This window comes from Grampus griseus (genome assembly GCF_964374135.1).
Source record: "Grampus griseus genome assembly, chromosome: 10".
Taxonomy (NCBI): domain Eukaryota; kingdom Metazoa; phylum Chordata; class Mammalia; order Artiodactyla; family Delphinidae; genus Grampus; species Grampus griseus.
Window position 1 is genome coordinate 56949532 of NC_139004.1, and position 22478 is coordinate 56972009.

Genomic DNA, 22478 nt, shown 5'->3' on the forward strand with positions numbered 1-22478 from the left:
GTCACTACGTTCTCCTCTGACCTCAGTATCCAGCAGCCTTGGGGTTATTCCCATGCTGTTCTCACTCCTGTGCCTCCACCTCGATGGTAGAAAGTCTTGATTTTTAGATCAGTAAATTAAAGTGTCTTAACACATTTTTAGTTCCTATGAAAAACGCTACCTGGTCATTGTGAAAAAGAGGTAACTACTTATAATAAAAAAAAAATGCGTCTCCCAATCCTCATTATTATATGTAAAAGTTTTGTTGATATACAACAAGTGATGCTTGAATTGTTGTCTCAACACTTCCACTAAGAGTCCCTCCAAAACAAACTTTGAAATGTAAACACTGGGTAGAGCTCAGGACTTTCCTCTGGATCAGATCACTTCCGCCTCCCCCGTGGGACTGTTGAGTACTTGGACTCAGACGCAGCAGAGCCCTAGGCCTCCCCCCAGCATCAGGTGTGTCCCTCTGGTCAAAGAAGGACCTCGTTACTGACCTGAGCCAATCACCATCCAGCCGGGCCCTCTCCGGGTCCTGCCGCGGTCTCAGGCTGCACCTGGGACTCTGCCTTCCACTCTGTTTATGCTCAGGGAGCCCCTGGTCTGAGGGAGGCTGCCGAGGGAGAAGGACCCAGGCTCTGCTGCTGGGACCCCCCTCTGGGGGCGAGGGACTCACTCCCTAATCTCTCTCCACCTGCAGTAACATCTTTATTTCGAGACTTCAGGCTCTTTGGTCTGTGGATTGAGACTATTTCGCCTATATCGTATGCAGCAAAGGGGGACCTTACACAAGTGGCAAAGGTAGGATGGGTGTGCTAGCCCCTTAACTACCTGCTAGTGTTTCTGCACTTGTGACTCCATCTTCAAACGACTGAAAACCTCCGTCCCTCCTTCAGGACTTAGAATAGAGCCCAGCAGGAGATACAGAGTCTGATCTTGAGGGAATGGCTTCTTGCAGAGCTGGGCTCAGCCTGCAGCCCTGCTCTTGGAGTGACTGTGAGTATTACCATGTCGTCTGTGTTCCCTGCCTTGATCGTGAGTCCATAAATGTCATTGGCGTTAACGTGACGTATCCCCAATTTCCCGTCAGCGGCCTGTCCCTGACCCCAGGGTCCGCTGCTCTGTTCCCTGCTAACTCCCTACCACGTCCACCCTGTGTGCCCTTCCCCTTTCTGGGCCCTCACTCTCCTCCTTGAGCCTCTAATTCATTCTGGTGGAGCTGGTCAGGGGTGGCCTCACATCGACCATGGAACCCCTGCTCTTGCCCACGCCCATGCCCAGCTTCTTCGTCTGGCCTGCTTTTCTGGGTGTCATCATGGAGATGGTCTATCACGGGATCCAGTGCTGTTTTTCCAGTCCAGCCTCACCTTCAGGGACCAACCCTCAGGTCATCAGAGGGCCGAGTGGGATGCACTGCACTCTGTATAATTTGGGGCAGGGGAGATGGGGTGCTTGGATGGGCTTCTCTTCCATGTTCTTGAACTTGACAATTCGGCCAAGGGCTGGTCCCCTCTGAGTGCACAGCACTCTGAGTGCATGGCACTCTAGGGGTCAATGTGGCCTAATGCCACACTGTTGGGACCCCACCCGAACACAGAGCCTCAGTCAGCAGGCTCTCAGGCTAGATAGGACAGGAGGGTCATCTTGTCCAGTGCGCCTCATGTTTGGCTCACGTCAGAGTAGCCTAGGGAGTTTAATCCGCCCCCCCCTCCAATTTTATTTTGAATAATTGCAAGCTTTCAGAAAAGTTGAAAGTGCAATGAATGCCCTCCCTCAATATTGTGTCTCATTGGTGTTCTTTTCTTGAACCATTTAAAAGTAAATCATTGTCTAAAAAAAGTAAGTTGTAGACACAGCACTTCACTTTTTTTGTTGTTGTTTTATTTTTTTTAAATTGAAGTATAGTTGATTTACAATGTTGTATTTCTGCTGTACGGCACAGTGATTCAGTTACACATATATATACATTTTTAAAATATTTTCCGTTATGGTTTTTTTTAAATTAATTAATTTATTTATTTTTGACTGCCTTGGGTCTTCGTTGCTGCACACGGGCTTTCTCTAGTTGCGGCGAGTGGGGGCTACTCTTTGTTGTGCACGGGCTTCTCATTGCGGTGGCTTCTCTTGTTGCAGAGCATGGGCTCTAGGTGCGTGGGCTTCAGTAGTTGTAGCACATGGGCTCAGTAGTTGTGGCTCGCAGGCTCTAGAGCGCAGGCTCAGTAGTTGTGGCACATGGGCTTAGTTGCTCCGCGGCATGTGGGATCTTCCCGGACTAGGGCTCGAACCCGTGTCCCCTGCATTGGCAGGCGGATTCTTAACCACTGCGCCACCAGGGAAGCCCTCCATTATGGTTTATCATAGGATATTGAATATACTTCTCTGTGCTATACAGTAGACCTTGTTGTTTATCCATTCTATATATAATAGCTTACGTCTGCTAACCCCAACCTCCCACTACATCCCTCCCCCAACCCCCTCCCCCTTGGCAACCACAAGTCTATTCTCTATGTCCGTGATTCTGTTTCTGTTTCATAGGTTCATTTGTGTCATATTTTAGCTTCCACATATAAGTGAGATCATATGGTATTTTTCTCTGACTTAACTTAGTATGATAATCTCTAGTTGCATCCATGTTACTGCAAATGGCATTATTTTGTTCTTTTTTATGGCCGAGTAATATTCCATTGTATGTACCACATCTTCTTTATCCATTCATCTGTTGATGGGCATTTAGGTTGCTTCCATATCTTGGCTATTGTGAATAGTGTTGCATTGAACATTGGGGTGCATGTATCTTTTCAAATTAGAGTTTTCTCTGGATATATGCCCAGGAGTGGGATTACTGGATCATATGGTAGCTGTAATTTTAGTTTTTAAAGGAGCCTTCATACTCTTCTCCATAGTGGAGAATTAATTCTTAAATAGAATAGGTCCCCAATGAATCATCTGTCCTGCTTGCCAAGTACTCTTTGGGCCACATGTAGGAGGCCTGAGGGCCAGCCCAGGAGGTGGCCTTGAGGAGGCCTCTTGCCTCTCGTGGCACCTTCCTTGTCCTAGTCAGAGACCAGAGACGCCTCCACCCACTCTTGGGTGCTCTGTCCCCCAGTTTTGCATCCAAAATTGCTCCCAAGTTTCTCACCCTCCACTGTCCCCATCCTAGTCCAAGCCCCATCATCTCTCCCTACACAGACCACCTGACCTGTTTCCCCTCATCTATTCTTATGCCCCACAGATCTTTCCCTCAGAGCAAGAGGTGGGATCTTTCTAAAGTACAAACCCAGCTGGCAACCGTGCCCCTCCCCGCAAATAATAGAAAGCATGTACAGCAAGGTACCTCTTTGTGTGCCCCTGGGTCACGTCCACACTCTGCTCCTGGCTCCCCCTCACTCCCATGCCAGCCACGTGGGCCATCTTTCCCTTCTGGACCAGGCTGCGACCCTTCCCTCTCTCTGCCTGGCAACACCCACCTCAGTCAACAAAAATGCCATGTCTTCATCAGAGGTCTTCCCTGATGCCGTCCCCTGGATATTCGTACTCGTTATACTTTGTCCCCCACACCCTCACTGTTTTGTAATTCTAAAGAGCCCTGGTTTGTGGATTTTGAGGTTAATGTCTGTCTCCCCAGGATGGCATGGGCCTCCTCTGTTTGTGCTCATTTTTTTAACTCCAGAATCTGGGAGATGTTCAGCACATGTTTGCTAAAGGAAGAATGGACAGATGCCTCGGTTTCCCCAGCTGGTCCCGTGTGTAGGCTGACATCACTTAGCAGGAGTGAGTGAGTGAGGAAAGGGACTCCTTTGGCTCTGGGGCCTCCTCACGCCTGGGGAGTCCCGCTGCCGTCAGGCCCGCTGGCCAGGCTGTGGCCCCACTGCTCCGTTTTTATTTATCCTGCAGACGTCAGAGTCTCTACAGGAGGAGGAGGGTGGTCACGCAGCAGCTGGGGCTGACGGGAAGCAGACACATGGGGCCAGGTGGTCCTCAGCCGGGGCACAGGAGCAGAGAAATCAGCACGGGGGGCTCTGCAGCTGGGGCCTGGCAGCAGGTGGGTGGCGAGGGCTGGGCCGGCTGCCCATAATCAAGGAGCTGACAGTGCGCGTAAAGAGCCCACTTAGTGGAAGTGGAGGACTGGGGCTGGGAAGTCCAGAGCTTCAGCACCCCGACCCAGCCGTGCCCCTGGCCTCTGGTCTTCCTCACGCCTTCTGTACTCCAGCCCCTCACTGCCTCCTAGTCTCCCTGCTCTGGGCTTCTAGAACCCCCAGGCCCCCAGCCCCTGTGACGCCCTCTGCCCTCCCAGCCTCCCTGTCCCTCAGCTCCCCAGTCGCCACCTCTGGCCTGTCCTGCCAGCGGCCTGGGCCCTGCTGGCCAGCCCCCTTCTCTCACCTCCTTCCACTTCCTGTGGTGCCCTGGTAACAGCCCCAAGTCTGTGTGGACTGATTTCCCGACACTCCTGTCCTCCCTGCCCCACACCCCCAGGGAGGGGCTCTCTTGGGGATCCAGCTTCCCCCAGAGGTCAGGTGGGGGGAGGGTGTGGCTGACGGAGGGCCTGGTCCCCCGCCACCCTGAGCTGTGGAGCTGAGCTAGGGAGAGGGTGGTGTGGGGAGAGGGAAGGGCATGCGGGGCACTGCGGGGCAGGGGATGGGGTCCCAGAAAGGCCACACTACCTTCCCAGCTTCCTTGGTCTTGCCTGGTGCCATCTGCCCTTCCCAGCTCTTCCTCAGTCTCCACTGTCCCCCCCCGGTCCTTCCAGCTTCTCACGGTCCCTCTCATTTGGTGACTGAGGAGCTGGGGCCAAGGCCATTCTGCGTGTCAGGAAGGACGGGCTGCAGGGAGCTTTCTGCTGCATTGTGTGTGTAACTAGTGTCCCGGGGGGTGGGTGGCTATCGGGGGTGCCCCTGGGTGGAGGAAGGGACCTGTGAGGGGTGTGTCAGTAAACAGAGAGCAGTTCAGGAAATCAGTGAATGTTACTGTGGAAGGGGCTTAGAGATTGCCCCTAACCATTTACAGATGAAAACACAGGGCTCTGGAAGAGGGAAATTGGATTGGCATGAACAAGTCACATGGGGGCTGGTAATCATGCTCATCATTATCATGCTGGATATTTATTAAGTGCTACTGTGTACTAGGGATTATTGTAAAGTCTTTATGTGTCTTAGTTGACACAATCCTCACACTACCTTAGGAGGTAAGTATTGTCATGCCCATTTTACAGATGAGAAAAGGGAGACTAGAACAGTGAGGTCAGTTTCTCCACATGGTGCAGCAAGCCCATGCAGAGTGGTGGAATGTTGTCACACTGCACAGGGAGTTTTGCTCCTTCAAATGGTGACATATATATATATGTCACTTATATATATATATATATAAAGTCTGTCTTTAGAGCTCCTTAAAAACAATAGCAGACATTTCACCAAGGAGGATATAGGAATGGCTAATAAGCACATGAAAAGATGCTCAACATCATTTGTCATCATTAGTCATCAGGGAAATGCAGATTAAAATTATAGGATACACCCACCCAATTGGCTAAAATTAAAGGAAAGAAAAAGACTGACAATTCCAAATGTTGGCATGCATATGGAGTAACTGGAACTCTCATTGCTGGTAGGAATGGATGATGAACAACCACTTTGTAAAACATTTGACAACTTCTTATAGAGTTAAACATACACTAATCAGATGAAACTGATTAGTTGTCCCCTGAAACTAAATTTCTAGGCATTTACCCAAGAGATAAAAACATATGATCACACAAACACAAGTACACAATGTTGATAGCGGCAGCTTTATTCCTGATGGCAAAAAACTGTAAACAACCCAAATGTCCAGTCCATCAACTGTTGAATGCAAAACCAGCCATGGTACCTCCATTTAATGGAGTACCTCTCAGCAATGAAAAGGAACAAACCGACACAGGCAGCAACACGGATGAGGTTCAAATGCATTATGCTAAGTGACAGCAGCCAGACACAAAGGCTATGTGCAGTATGATTCCATTCAAATGAATGCTCCAGAAAAAAGCAGAACTACAGGAACAGAAAACACCTCAGTGGTTTCCAGGGACTGGGGCTGGGAAAGGGGTTGAATGCGAAGGAGCATGAGGACGTGATGGAAATATTTGATATCTTGATTTTGGTGGTGGTTATTACTGCTTATACATTTGTCAAAACTCACCACACTGCGCAGTTAAAAAGAGTGAATTTTGGGACTTCCCTCGTGGTCCAGTGGCTAAGACCCCAAGCTCCCAATGTAAGGGGGCCAGATTTGATCCCTGGTCAGGGAACTAGATCCCACATGCTGCAGCTAAGACCCAGCGCAGCAAAAATAAATAAACATTAAAAAAAGAAAGAAGGGTTAAGATCTTAAAAATAAAAAGGATGAATTTGTTACGTGTAAATTATACCCCACGGAATGTGATCTAAGTATAGAAACAGTGGGCTGGAGAAGATAGAAAGTACGATGGTCATTGTTGCCTCATTGCGAAAGTGACATCCGAGGAAAGAGGGGAGCCATGCACTCTCTGGGAGAAGACTGTGACAGATGTGGGAACAGCCACTGCTGAAGCCCTCAGGTGAGGCATGCACGGCCTCGGCAGGAGCCAGCAAGGAGCTGGTGTGGCTGAAGTGGAGTAAGAGCCGGGGTTGTAGACAGGCTCAGACAGGCCCTGGGGAGCGGGGTGCATTGGGGGGCTGCAGAGGGCTCAGGCTGTTCTCTGAATGTGATGGGGGCCACTCGGGGGTTCTGTGCAACTTGCCTTTTAATAGACGCCACTGGCTGCTGTGTTGAGAACGGTCTGGGCCAAGGACCAACCAGGAGGCCTTTGTAAGAATCCAGGTAAGAGGCGTTGGTGGCTCAGACCAGCATGGCGACGGTGGTGTTGAGGAGTGGTCTGACTTGGGATATATTCTGAAGGCAGAGCCGGCAGGATTTCCTGCTGGTTTGGATGTGGGGTGTGTGAGAGAGAGGAGGTAGGGATGATGCCAGGGTTTTTGGCCTGAGCAGCTGGAGCTCCAGCTGAAAACCCCATGGGGGCTGCTGACCGGTGTTACCTGTCCCCTGGGGCGTGTGGCTGAAGTCAAGACAGACACAGGGGAGGGCTCGGCCCTGCTCCTGGCCCTGGGGCTCAGGGGATGGGCTGCCTGTACTGGTTATTCCATTACCCTTTATTTATTGGCCTTATTGGCTTTTGTCATTTCCTCGTTGTCTCCTGTCTGGAGAGAAGACTATAAATGTGATGGATTGATACAGGATACAGGAGGCCCAATTATCTCTGTCGAGCCGGCCTCTCCTCTTGGTCAAGCCCTCCCCGTTCTCCGTCTTTGCAGCATCTCCCATTGCCTTGAAGGCAGAAGCAGCCTGGTCCCTGGCTGTCCAGGAAGAGGGAGTGCAGCCCAAGAGGGTGAGTGGCAGACAGACGGTCCCCAGGAGACACGGCTCCAAGAGCAAAGACAGGAGGCAAGCTCAGCCCCACAGAGGCCGGGCCGGAGGACAGCGGGGTGGGAGGGCAGGACGTACCGCCGCCGGTCAGCCCACATCCGGGGAGGGGGCTCTGCTTCGACTTGCACGCCTTTCTGGAATCCAAGCTGGCGCCTCCCTCCACGAACGCCGGGGCGATGGGGCTTTTCTCTCCGGCAGCAGGTGCCTGGCAGCTGCCCGTGGATGCCAGCCCCGTGAACTGGCCTGGGTGGAAGTGCCTGTCGGAGTGGTGATTGTACGTGCTGGGCTTGGGCTTGGGCTTGGCCCTGGCCCGTCCCCGTCCCCTGCCCTTCAGGCTGACTTGGGACGCCCACAGGAGAGTGGCACCTTGCGTGGGGGCCCCCCGGGTCCCTCTGGGATCCCCCCAGGATCCCCTGAGACAGAGCTTGGCAGCTGCCGGCCTTTGAGTGTCATTTGTGAACCAAATCCCTCGGCCCCCACCTCAGGCCTGTCTGCCTGCCTCTGTCCCTGGGAATGTCCTGAGGCCCCTGGTCCAGGGTGGTTGGGACAGGAAGCCTGAGGTTCCTTCTTAGGATTTCAGGCATCTCCCTATGGTCACGCCCTGCTCGCTCTCCAACACGGATCCTGGTTGCTGTGCCTTGAGTGTGCATGTGTGTGAATCCGCACCTGCCTCTCCATGTAGGCGAGGATCTCATGTAGGTGGCGTCCTTCCAGAAGAACAGAATGGAAGGTGGGGCTGTGGATGAGAATAGGAGCCAGGGACCTAAGAGAACAGAAGGGCAGGAAGGACTCAAATGGAGGAGAGGATCCAGGTGAACCCAGTGGACGGTGAACGGCTGGGTTGAGGGGGTGTCTCTTGTGCCAGCATTCCGGGGCTGCTCTCTGTGCCAGGCACGGGGCGGGGGCCAGAGAGTGTGGTGCGAGCGGGCCGGCCTGGCCTTCCCCAGCCCTCAGGCAGCGCACAGGACGGTGAGCTGGAGGGGTGTGCAGAAGACACAGTCCTGTGGCTTCCCCAGCCCATCCGCGGTGGCCTTTGGCACCTCCTAGCTCTCGGCCGCTGCCCGCTCTGTCTCCGTCTGTAGGAGTGAGTGCCTGTGCTGTCTCCCTGCCCCTCCCAGCCTCCCAGCACTGAGTCTCGTGGCCGTCAAGGCTGAGGCGGAAGAGCGGCTGGCACGGGGCAGGGAGCAGCCTGGCCCCAGGGTGAGAGCTGATGTCTGTCCGGGAGCATCTCTCTCCCTGCCAAGGGCTGAGATCCTGGGTTGCATGCCTGCCTTCTGACACAGGAGCCGGCATCCGTCCATCACGGAACCTGGACCCCAGCCTCACCCCAGTGGCCGGGTGACAGCTGTGGCGGTGTGGTGACCGCAAGGCCCACTCTTGCCTCCCTCTAGATGCGCCTGACACCTCCCAGGCCACTTCAGGCAGCTACAGAGACCCACACAAGGGGCCCCACGCCCAGAATCCAAGTTTTGGCTTCAAGAACAGTGAGGAGCTCCTGCACTGGCCCATTCCAAGCGGTAGTGACCTGGAGCATGTCAGAGGGGAGGCCTGGCCCTTTACTGCTTATGGTGAGTGACCCAGCCTCCCCCACCCTCCACGGGCTCCACAAAGGGTTACTGAGCCACTGCCGCGTGCCAGCCGCTGAGCGAGGGACCGGCCACGGTGCTGAGTAAAGCGCACTTAAACCCTGTCCTCATGGTTTTGTTTTGCTTTTAATTCTTACTTTACATGGGAGCAGTGTATAGTTGATTAACAATGTTCTGTTAGTTTCAGGTATACAGCAAAGTGATTTGGTTATACATACACCTGTACCTATTCTTTTTCAAATTCTTTTTCCTTTAAGGTTATTACAGAGTATTGAGCAGAATTCCTGTGTTATACAGTAGGTCCTGGTTGATTATCTGTTTTATATACATTAGGGTGTATATGGTAATCCCAGCCTCCTCGTTTATCCCTTTCTCCACCTTTCCCCTTTGGTAACCATAAGTTTATTTTCGAAGTCTGTTTGTTTTGTAAATTAGTTCATTTATATCATTTTTTAAAGATTCCACATATAAGTGATACCATGTGATATTTGTCTTTGTCTGACTTACTTCACTTAGTATGATTATCTCTAGGTCCATCCATGTTGCTGCAAATGGCATTATTTCATTCTTTTTTATGGCTCAGTAATATTCTATTGTCTCTGTGTACCACATCTTCTTTATCCATTCATTGGTAGATGGTCATTTAGGTTGCTTCCATGTCTTAGCTATTGTAAATAGCTACAATGAGCATTGGGGTGCATGTATCTTTTTTTTCTGGTTTTTTTTGGGTGGGGGCATGCCAGGTGGCATGCGGGATCCTAGTTCCCTGACCAGGGATCAAACCCACGCTGCCTGCTGTGGAAGCGCAGAGTCTCACCCACTGGACTGCCAGGGAAGTCCCTGTATTTTTCAAATTATGGTTTTCTCTGGATATATGCCTAGGAGTGGAATTGCTGGACCATACAGCAACTCTATTTTCAGCTTTTGAGGAATCTCCATACTGTTCTCCATTGGCTGAACAAATTTACATTCCTGCCAACAGCGTAGGAGGGTTCCCTTTTCTCCACATCCTCTCTAGCATTTATTGTTTGTAGACTTTTTGATGATGGCCACTCTGATGCAAGGTGACACCTCGTTGTAGCTTTGACTCGCATTTGTATAATAATTAGGGATGTCGATCATCTTGTCATGTGCTTTTTTTTTAAAGAGTGTGAGTGACAGTTACCTCTTGAAATTGGCTTCGTGACAGTCTTCGTTTTGGATTACCTCCCCCAGGACATTTCTGGAGGGCAGGTGTCATTTACAGTCCCACAGGCCTTGTTACTATGAAGTGCCCATGAGAAACAGTTTTAAAGTTGTTGTTACGGGAAACGGCCCCAAGGCGGCAGGATTTCTTCATGCCCAGCTTGGATGCTCAGGCAACCAAAGCCTTGGAAAGTCAAAAGTTGTGTTTGGGGATTGTAAATTACAGTGGAATGTGCCAGAAGAAATACCCAAGGGGGTTGTGTCTCATTACTTCCTCCCCCTTACCTTTCAACCTCCGGGTAAAATCCCAACCCCTGCAAAACTGCTTTGCTGAGTGTGCTGTCGTCCGGAGGCAGGGCGACTCTAAGCAAGGAGGCTGGAGGTGGGAAGCCCACCACCAGAACACGTGGAGACCAGGTGACTTTTCAAAGCTCTTACAGCCCTGAGGGTCCACCATTCTTTGGTTGCACTAGGCTTTGTTTAGCTGTAGGAGGACCCGCCTCGATCTAGAAATTGTGATCCCATGCAGAGGGGACCAGACACTACAGGTCCAAGGGGGGCTAATTTGCTGGTACATCCTCCCCAGCTCCCTCAGCCCCAGGACAGTCCAGCCATGAGAGCAAAGCTGGCTCAGGCTCCACTGATGTGACACCAGCCCAGGTCACCGAGGCCAGAGAGGAATATAGTAGGCATTTCTTTTTTCTTTTTTTTAATTTAATTTTTACTTTATATTGGACTACAGTTGATTTACAATGTTGTGTTTGTTTTAGGTATTCAACAACTTGATTCAGTTATACATAGACGTATATCTATTCTTTTTTGGATTATTTTCCCATATAGGTTATTACAGAGTTGAGTAGAGTTCCCTGTGCTATACTGTAGGTCCTTGTTATTTTATATATATTGGGGTGTATATGCTAATCCCAACCTCCTCATTTATCCCTTTCCCCACCTTTCCCTTGTAACCGTAAGTTTGTTTTCTAAGTCTGTGAGCCTGTTTCTGTTTTGTAACTAAGTTCATTTGTATCGACTTTTGGATTCCACCTCTAGGTGACATCATGTGATGTTTGTCTTTCCCTGTGTGACTTACTTCAGTTAGTATGATCATCTCTAGGTCCATCCGTGTTGCTGCAAATGGCATTATTTCATTCTTTTTAATGGCTGAGTAATGTTCCATTGTCTGTATGTACCACATCTTATTCATTCATCTGTCCATGGACAGTTTGGTTGCTAGTGTTTTGGCTATTGTAAAGAGTGCTGCAGTGAACATTGTGGTGCGTGGGTCTTTTTGAATTATGGTTTTCTCTGGATATTTGCCCAACACTGGGATTGCTGGATCATCCGGTAGCTCTATTTTTAGTTTTTAAAGAAACTTCCATACTGTACTCCATAGTGGCTGTTACCAGTTTCCACTCCCACCAGCAGCTTAGGAGGGTTCCCTTTTCTCCACACCCTCTCCAACTGCTGTTGTTTGTAGACTTTTTGATGATGGCCATTCTGACTGGTGAAAGGTGATACCTCTTTGTAGCTTTGATTTCCATTGCTCTAATAATTAGTGATGTTGAGAATCTTTTTTTTTTTTTAAACAGTATGTTCCTGGGTTGTAAATTAGAGTGGAATGTGCCAGAACAAACACCCGAAGGGTTGTGTCTCATTACTTCATCCCCTTACCCTTTCACCCCTAGGGCAAATCCCAACCCTGGAAAACCACTTTGCTGAAGGTGCTATTGTCCAGAGGTGGGGCAACCCTAAGGAAGAAGGATGGAGGTGGGAACCTTCCCAGCAGATGTGGAGACCAGGTGACTTTTCAAAGCTCTTCCGGCCCTGAGAGTCCACCACCCTTTGGGTGCACTGGGCTTGTTTTAGCTGTAGGAGGGCCCGCCTGGATCTAGAGATTGTGGTCCTGTGCAGAGGGCACCAGGCACTACAGGTCCAAGGGGGGCTTCATTTGCTGGCAGATCCTCCCCAGCTCCCTCAGCCCCATGACAGTCCAGCCTTGGGACCCAAGCCTGCTCAGGCTCCAGGAATGTGACACTAGCCCAGGTCACTGAGGCCTGAGGGGAACATTGTAGGCATTTCTTTTTTTTTTTTTAATTTAACTTTTGTTTTCTATTGGAGTACAGTTGATTTACAATGTTGTGTTTTTTTAGGTGTTTGGCAACTTGATTCAGTTATACATAGACATATATCTGTTCTTTTTCAGATTCCTTTCCCATATAGGTTATTAAAGAGTGTTGAGTAGAGTTCCCTGTGCTATACAGAAGGTCCTTGTTGATTATCATCTATTTTATATATATTGGGGTATATATGCTAGTCCCAACCTCCTCATTTATCCCTTCTGCCACCTTTCCCCTTTGGTAACCATAAATTTGCTTTGAGTCTGTTTCTGTTTTGTAAATTAGATCGCTTGTATCAATTTGTAGATTCCACATCCAGTGATATATTACATTTGTCTTTGTCTGACTTACTTCAGTTAGTATTGAAACCGTGTACAAGCCCCTGTGTCCTTGTCTTTTGTGATAAAATGCTGACTCAAGAGTTAATGATTGGGAAATGTGAAGGTAGAGAAACAAAGAATAGCTGTTGGGCTGAGGAACCGGTAACAATTTAGACTATAATTCTGCCACCTAGCAGAATCATGATACCCACAGTTCCCTGAAAGATATAAAGGCCTGACACACGTTCCTGAGTTGTTTTTACAGAAAGCAGACCCTCTCCAGATGAAAACTGCTGACCACAAAAACATAGACCCTAGACTGGTTGAAACCAGAAGGTTGATAAAGCTTGAAACTTCGCCTTGATGCCAACCCATCCGAGAATTGTCTGCGAGCTAATCACCCCCTCCACGGCGGGTCGCACAGTCTTGAGGGCATTAGCCCGCTGTGGCCCCGTTTGCCTGGCAAAGCAGTAAAAGCTATTCTTTTCTGCTTCACCCAAAACTCTGTCTCTGCATTTCTATTTGGCACCGGTGAACAGAGGCCGAGTTTTGGCAATAGAATTCTGGGGGCTCATCCAGGATCGACCTGTGTGCAGGTGGCCTTGAGGCGCCCCTGTGTTTGGTCAGATGCTCTGAGGTTTCTCTCCACACCAGCCTCCTTCGAGAGAGCAGAGGGTTGGAGGACTCCTCTGGAGGCCGGATCGCCAGGGCTCCCCTGCCGTAGGGCTGTGCCCTGATCATACCCGGCCTGCCATCTCGGTAGTTGGAGCTCCGAGGCGGGGATGGAAGACAGGAGAGAAGCTGTCCTAGGAGCTGCCAAGGCCACCTTTGCCTTGAGGACACCCCCCTCTCCTTCTGCCCACACGGGTCTGGACTTCCTGCTCTGAGAAGATATTTTGGGGAAGGAGCAAGGTAGAGTTTGGGACGTCGCAGCACCTCTGCCAGGACTTCGGTAAGCCCCCCGGCGTGCACTCTGAGGACCCTCAACCTTGTCCGTTTGGGGAACCTTCTGTTGCCGTTTGGGAATTTTTTATTTTATTTATCTTTTTGGGGGGTGGATTTTTTAGATCCAGTTTGTAAGGAGCAGCTTAGACTAAGGCCATGGGCTTAGTGGGACTTGGCAACCAATTTGAGCCTTGGGCTGGTTTTTTGTTTGTTTGTGGCTTCTGTTTGCCAGACAAGGATTTGGTTTGCCTTTGGTTTTGCTGGCAAGTGTTTAGTTTGACTCAACGTGGGAAGTGCTTCTTCTTTGATTCCATCTGACAGCCCACTAGGGAAAATTTTGGCAGCCTGGTCAACCTATAATTGTAACCCTATAAATAGGGAAAAAATAATTTAACACCATGTGGTCACAATATTCTTTAGACTCCAGAGAAAACTGGTTGAGATGAAACTCTTTTGAAATTCCAAAACTCGTCCATTTTGCATGTGCAGTTAGAGAAAGCTGGCTTGATAAAATACTTTTTTTCAGAACACTGACCTTGAGAGAACAAAACTATTCTTTTAGGAGAAAACTTGAAGTTAACTCATAATGTCCTTGAAGTACAAACACAGCCCACTGTGCCTGGGACTTCAGTCTTAGGTTAATTAGTAGAGCCTCAAGCCAAGGGGGAGAAGGAAAGGAGGGAAGAAAAAGAAGTCTTTTAAAATCATATGTGTAAATTTGTTCTTTTATTCATAAACTGATAAGTTTAATTACAGTGCCTGATTCATGAAATATAAAAAGATGAAACAATGAGATCTCCGTCTGTATGTATGTCTCAGTATGTGTCTCTGACTTTGGATAATATTGCTGAGGTTAATTTGTAAATGAGCTCTATTTAATTGGCTTAAAGAAAAGTAAGTGCTTACAAATGAGATCTAAATTTACCTAGTTTTGTCTTCTTGCAAGAGGGAAACTAAAGATGTTTGCATTTATTAGACACGTCTTGTGCCACTTTGAGAAAAGAAATTGTGCTTTGGGAAAATGCATGTTTTTTGAGATTATAGAATATGTTCCTAAGTCTGCTAATCAGAGAATGCCAATATGACAGACAATTCAGTTGCTTTCTTCTTGGTTCTCACTAGAGATTAAGGGTTGTTTTTTTTTTAATTAATTATTATTATTTTTTTTGGCTGCTTTGGGTCTTCGTTGCTGCATGCAGGCTTTCTCTGGTTGCGGCGAGCGGGGGCTACTCCTCGTTGTGGTGCGCGGGCTTCTCATTGCAGTGGCTTCTCTTGTTGCAGAGCACAGGCTCTGGGTGCCCAGGCTTCAGTAGTTGTGGCTCGCAGCCTCTAGAGCACAGGCTCAGTAGTTGTGGTGCACAGGTTTAGTTGTTCTGCAGCATGTGGGATCTTCCCGGACCAGGGCTCGAACCTGTGTCCCCTGCATTGGCAGGTGGATTCTTAACCACTGTGCCACCAGGAAAGTGCAAGGGTTTTTTTAAGGGTTAAAAATTATAATATGTAATTAAGGCTAATAAAATGATAAGGGAAACATTTCAGTGTGTAAAGCAAGTAGGAGATGTATTGCCAGTGAGAGAAGGTATAGAGATTGCAGATATTTTTGTTGAGGAAAAAAATGATGATAATAATTTTGTCCTACAGTTGGTTGTTTCTGGATGGAAAAAAAGGACAAATTAATATGAATCCAGAAAGTGATTAAAGGGTTGTGAAAAAGGTACTTTGAGAAAATAATTTTCTATGTTGTTAACATTGATCCCCTCATTGTCAGATTTCTGCTGTCCTGCCCTTATAGCATAGAAATGGTCTACTTCTAAGTCAAGAAATTTAAAAATGAATAAACAATAGCTGTAAATTTTTAAAAATCAGGGCTATGGGAAATCCAAGATGCCCTCTTGGCTTTTCCCGGCTCCCTGACAAACCTCATTTTCTATTAGATGGGTTAAAGATTTCTCTGGCTGCAGGGAATGGCTCACAATGAAAAGGAAAAGGTTAGAAAATGTGTTTCCCACTTGGAGTATAGTGTCTACCATCTCCAGTGATCAAGACACTCACTTTACTGGATAAATCATACAAGACTTAATGTCACAAATTTCTTGAAATTATCACTCTGTCATCCTCAATCATCAAGCAAGGTCAACAAAACTAATGGAAAAACTGGACTCAAACAGAACGAAATAAATTATAGGGGATTAAATGAACTGCTAAATATGATTATAGTTTTTCTGAATTGTCTGACATACTGCTGGCTTCTAATCTTTGGCCCTTTTCTTCAAGCTACTTATGATTTACAACAATTTGATAATTTACACCTGTAGGTAAAATTATTTTTTTCTCTCTGCCTGGTTCCTCCAGAAATTGGAGACTCTTGGGTTCTGAGCAGCCTTTATCAGGTGAATGGAAAACACTGTCTCTTGGCATGTGCAGGAATCTAGATACTCTTGAGACCTGGAAAAGAGACAAATTTACCCAATCTGTAGATATCACAGGCAGAATCTGTAGGCAAGCCTGGCCTTGAGAGACCTTTTAAAAGTTTGCTCTGAAAGGGCTTCCGGGAAGATGGCGGAAGAGTAAGACGCGGAGATCACCTTCCTCCCCACAGATACACCAAAAATAAATCTACACGTGGAACAACTCCTACAGAACACCTACTGAATGCTGGCAGAAGACCTCTGACCTCCCAAAAGGCAAGAAACTCCCCATGTACCTGGGTAGGGCAAAAGAAAAAAGAATAAACAGAGACAAAAGAATAGGGACAGGACCTGCACCGGTGGGAGGGAGCTGTGAAGGAGGAAAGGTTTCCACACACTAGGAAGCCCCTTCGCAGGCGGAGACTGCGGGTGGCGGAGGAGAGCACAGCAACAGGGGTGCGGAGGGCAAAGTGGAGAGATTCCTGCACAGAGGATTGGTGCCGACCGGCACTCACCAGCCCGAGAGGCTTGTCTGCTCACCCACGGGGGCGGGCGGGGCTGGGAGTTGAGGCTCGGGCTTCTGTAGGAGCACAGGGAGAGGACTGGGGTTAGCAGCGTGAACACAGCCTGCAGGTGGTTAGTGCACCACGGCTAGCCGGGAGGGAGCCCGGGGAAAAGTCTGGACATGTTTTCTGGACCTGCCTTAGAGGCAAGAGACTTATTCTTCCCTCTTTGTTTCCTGGTGCTCGAGGAGAGAGGATTAAGAGCACTGCTTAAAGGAGCTCCAGAGACGGGCGCGAGCTGCAGCTAAAAGCGCGGACCCCAGAGACGGGCATGAGATGCTAAGGCTGCTGCTGCCGCCACCAAGAAGCCTGTGTGCGAGCACAGGTCACTATCCACACCTCCCTTACGGGGAGCCTGTGCAGCCCGCCACTGCCAGGGTCCCGGGATCCAGGGACAACTTCCCCGGGAGAACGCACGGCACGCCTCAGGCTGGTGCAATGTCACACTGGGCTCTGCTGCCGCGCAGGCTCGCCCTGCGTCCGTACCCCTCCCTTCCCCCGGCCTGAGTGAGCCAGAGCCCCCAAATCAGCGGCTCCTTTAACCCCGTCCTGTCTGAGCGAAGCACAGACGCCCTCCGGCGACCTACACGCAGAGGCGGGGCCAAATCCAAAGCTGAGCCCCAGGAGCAGTGAGAACAAAGAAGAGAAAGGGAAATCTCTCCCAGCAGCCTCAGAAGCAGCGGATTAAACTTCCACAATCAACTTGATGTACCCTGCATCTGTGGAATACATGAATAGACAACGAATCATCCCAAATTGAGGAAGTGAACTTTGACGGCAAGATTTATGATTTTTTCCCCTTTTCCTCTTTTTGTGAGTGTGTATGTGTATGCTTCTGTGTGAGATTTTGTCTGTATAGCTTTGCTTCCACCATTTGTCTTAGGGTTCTATCCGGTTTTTTTGGTTTGTTTTTTTGTTTTTTTTTAAATTTTTTTTCTTAATTTTTTTTTATTTTAATAACTATTTTATTTTATTTTACTTTATCTTCTTTCTTTTTTTCCTTCCTTCCCTTCTTCCTCCCTCCTTCCTTCCTTTCTTTCTACTTTTTCTCCCTTTTATTCTGAGCCATGTGGATGAAAGGCTCTTGCTGCTGCAGGAGTCAGTACTGTGCCTCTGAGGTGGGAGAGCCAACTTCAGGACACTGGTCCACAGGAGACCTCCCAGCTCCACATAATATCAAATGGCGAAAATCTCCCAGAGATCTCCATCTCAACACCAGCAGCCAGCTTTACTCAATGACCAGCAAGCTACAGTGCTGGACACCCTATGCCAAACAACTACCAAGACAGGAACACCCATTAGCAGAGAGGCTGCCTAAAATCATAAAAAGGCCACAGACACCCCAAAACACACCACCAGACGTGGACCTGTCCACCAGAAAGACAAGATCCAGCCTCATCCACCAGAACACAGGCACTACTCCCCTCCACCAGGAAGCCTACACAACCCACTGAACCAACCTTAGCTACTGGGGACAGACACCAAAAACAATGGGAACTATGAACCTGCAGCCTGTGAAAAGGAGACCCCAAACACAGTAAGATAAGCAAAATGAGAAGACAGAAAAACACACAGCAGTTGAAGGAACAAGATAAAAACCCACCAGACCTAACAAATGAAGAGGAAATAGGCAGTCTACCTGAAAAAGAATTCAGAATAATGATAGTAAGGATGATCCAAAATCTTGGAAATAGAATAGACAAAATGCAAAAAACATTTAACAAGGACCTAGAAGAACTAAAGATGAAACGAGCAACAATGAACAACACAATAAATGAAATTAAAAATACTCTAGATGGGATCAATAGCAGAATAACTGAGGCAGAAGAACGGATAAGTGACCTGGAAGATAAAATAGTGGAAATAACTACTGCAGAGCAGAATAAAGAAAAAAGAATGAAAAGAACTGAGGACAGTCTCAGAGACTTCTGGGACAACATTAAACACACCAACATTTGAATTATAGGGTTTCCAGAAGAAGAAGAGAAAAAGAAAGGGACTGAGAAAATATTTGAAGAGATTATAGTTGCAAACTTCCCTAATATGGGAAAGGAAATAGTTAATCAAGTCCAGGAAGCACAGAGAGTCCCATACAGGATAAATCCAAGGAGAAATACGCCAAGACACATATTAATCAAACTGTCAAAAATTAAATACAAAGAAAACATATTAAATGCAGCAAGGGAAAAACAACAAATAACACACAAGGGAATCCCCATAAGGTTAACAACTGATCTTTCAGCAGAAACTCTGCAAGCCAGAAGGGACTGGCAGGACATATTTAAAGTGATGAAGGAGAGATTACTCTACCCAGCAAGGATCTCATTCAGATTTGATGGAGAAATTAAAACCTTTACAGACAAGCCAAAGCTGAGAGAGTTCAGCACCACCAAACCAGCTTTACAACAAATGCTAAAGGAACTTCTCTAGGAAAGAAACACAAGAAAAGGAAAAGACCTACATTAACGAACCCAAAACAATTAAGAAAATGGGAATAGGAACATACATATCGATAATTACCTTAAATGTAAATGGACTAAATGCTCCCACCAAAAGACACAGATTGGCTGAATGGATACAAAAACAAGACCCACATATATTCTGTCTACGAGAGACCCACTTCAGACCTAGAGACACAGACTGAAAAGGGGATGGAAAAAGATATTCCATGCAAATGGAAACCAGAAGAAAGCTGGAATAGCAATTCTCATATCAGACAAAATAGACTTTAAAATAAAGATTATTAAAAGAGACAAAGAAGGACACTACATAATGATCAAGGGATTGATCCAAGAAGAAGATATAACAATTGTAAATATTTATGCACCCAACATAGGAGCACCTCAATACATAAGGCAAATACTAACAGCCATAAAGGGGAAATCGACAGTAACACATTCATAGTAGGGGACTTTAACACCCCACTTTCACCAATGGACAGATCATCCAAAATGAAAATAAGGAAACACAAGCTTTAAATGATACATTGAACAAGATGGACTTAGTTGATATTTATAGGACATTCCATCCAAAAACAACAGAATACACATTTTTCTCAAGTGCTCATGGAACATTCTCCAGGAAAGATCATGTCTTGGGTCACAAATCAAGCCTTGGTAAATTTGAGAAAATTGAAATCGTATCAAGTGTCTTTTCCGACCACAACGCTATGAGACTAGATATCAATTACAGGAAAAGATCTGTAAAAAATACAAACACATGGAGGCTAAACAATACACTACTTAATAACGAAGCGATCACTGAAGAAATCAAAGAAGAAATCAAAAAATACCTAGAAACAAATGACAATGGAGACACGACGACCCAAAAGCTAGGGGATGCAGGAAAAGCAGTTCTAAGAGGGAAGTTTATAGCAATACAATCCTACCTTAAGAAACAGGAAACATCTCGAATAAACAACCTAACCTTGCACCTAAAGCAATTAGAGAAAGAAGAACAAAAAACCCCCAAAGTTAGCAGAAGGAAAGAAATCATAAAACTCAGATCAGAAATAAATGAAAAAGAAATGAAGGAAACAATAGCAAAGATCAATAAAACTAAAAGCTGGTTCTTTGAGAAGATAAACAAAATTGATAAACCATTAGCCAGACTTATCAAGAAAAAAAGGGAGAGGACTCAAATCAGTAGAATTAGAAATGAAACAGGAGAAGTAGCAACTCACACTGCAGAAATACAAAAGATCATGAGAGATTACTACAAGCAACTCTATGCCAATAAAATGGACAACCTGGAAGAAATGGACAAATTCTTAGAAATGCACAACCTGCCGAGACTGAATCAGGAAGAAATAGAAAATATGAACAGACCAATCACAAGCACTGAAATTGAAACTGTGATTAAAAATCTTCCAACAAACAAAAGCCCAGGACCAGGTGCCTTCACAGGCAAATTCTATCAAACATTTAGAGAAGAGCTAACACCTATCCTTCTCAAACTTTTCCAAAATATAGCAGAAGGAGGAAGACTCCCAAACTCATTCTACGAGGCCACCATCACCTTGATACCAAAACCAGACAAGGATGTCACAAAGAAAGAAAACTACAGGCCAATATCACTGATGAACACAGATGCAAAAATCCACAACAAAATACTAGCAAACAGAATTCAACAGCACATTAAACAGATCATGATCACCATGATCAAGTGGGGTTTATTCCAGGAATGCAAGGATTCTTCAATATACACAACTCAATCAACGTGATACACCATATTAACAAATTGAAGGAGAAAAACCATATGATCATCTCAATTGATGCAGAGAAAGCTTTTGACAAAATTCAACACCCATTTATGATAAAAACCCTGCAGTAAATAGGCATAGAGGGAACTTTCCTCAACATAATAAAGGCCATATATGACAAACCCACAGCCAACATCATCCTCAATGGTGAAAAACTGAAAGCATTTCCACTAAGATCAGGAACAAGACAAGGTTGCCCACTCTCACCACTCTTATTCAACATAGTTTTGGAAGTTTTAGCCACAGCAGTCAGAGAAGAAAAGGAAATAAAAGGAATCCAAATTGGAAAAGAAGAAGTAAAGCTGTCACTGTCTGCAGATGACATGATACTATACATAGAGAATCCTAAAGATGCTACCAGAAAACTACTAGAGCTAATCAGTGAATCTGGTAAAGTAGCAGGATACAAAATTAATGCACAGAAATCTCTGGCATTCCTATACACTAATGATGAAAAATCTGAAAGTGAAATCAAGAAAACACTCCCATTTACCATTGCAACAAAAAGAATAATATATCTAGGAATAAACCTACCTAAGGAGACAAAAGACCTGTATGCAGAAAATTATAAGACACTAATGAAAGAAATTAAAGATGATACAAATAGATGGAGAGATATATCATGTTCTTGGATTGGAAGAATCAACATTGTGAAAATGACTGTACTACCCAAAACAATCTACAGATTCAATGCAATCCCTATCAAACTACCACTGGCATTTTTCACAGAACTAGAACAAAAAATTTCACAATTTATATGGAAATACAAAAGACCCCGAATAGCCAAAGCAATCTTGAGAACAAAAAACGGAGCTGGAGGAATCAGGTTCCCTGACTTCAGACTGTACTACAAAGCTACAGTAATCAAGACAGTATGGTACTGGCACAAAAACAGAAAGATAGATCAATGGAACAGGATAGAAAGCCCAGAGATAAACCCACACACATATGGTCACCTTATCTTTGATAAAGGAGGCAGGAATGTACAGTGGAGAAAAGACAGCCTCTTTAATAAGTGGTGCTGGGAAAACTGGACAGCTACATGTAAAAGGATGAAATTAGAACACTCCCTAACACCATACACAAAAATAAGCTCAAAATGGATTAAAGACCTAAATGTAAGGCTTGAAACTATCAAACCCTTAGAGGAAAACATAGGCAGAACACTATATGACATAAATCACAGCAAGATCCTTTTTGACCCACTTCCTAGAGAAATGGAAATAAAACCAAAAATAAACAAATGGGACCTAATGAAACTTCAAAGCCTTTGCACAGCAAAGGAAACCATAAACAAGACCAAAAGACAACCCTCAGAATGGGAGAAAATATTTGCAAATGAAGCAACTGACAAAGGATTAATCTCCAAAATTTACAAGCAGCTCGTGCAGCTCAATAACAAAAAAACAAACAACCCAATCCAAAAATGGGCAGAAGACCTAAATAGACATTTCTCCAAAGAAGATATACAGACTGTCAACAAACACATGAAAGCATGCTCAACATCATTAATCATTAGAGAAATGCAAATCAAAACTACAATGAGATATCATCTCACACCAGTCAGAATGGCCATCATCAAAAAATCTATAAACAATAAATGTTGGAGAGGGTGTGGAGAAAAGGGAACACTCTTGCACTGCTGGTGGGAAAGTGAACTGGTTCAGCCACTATGGA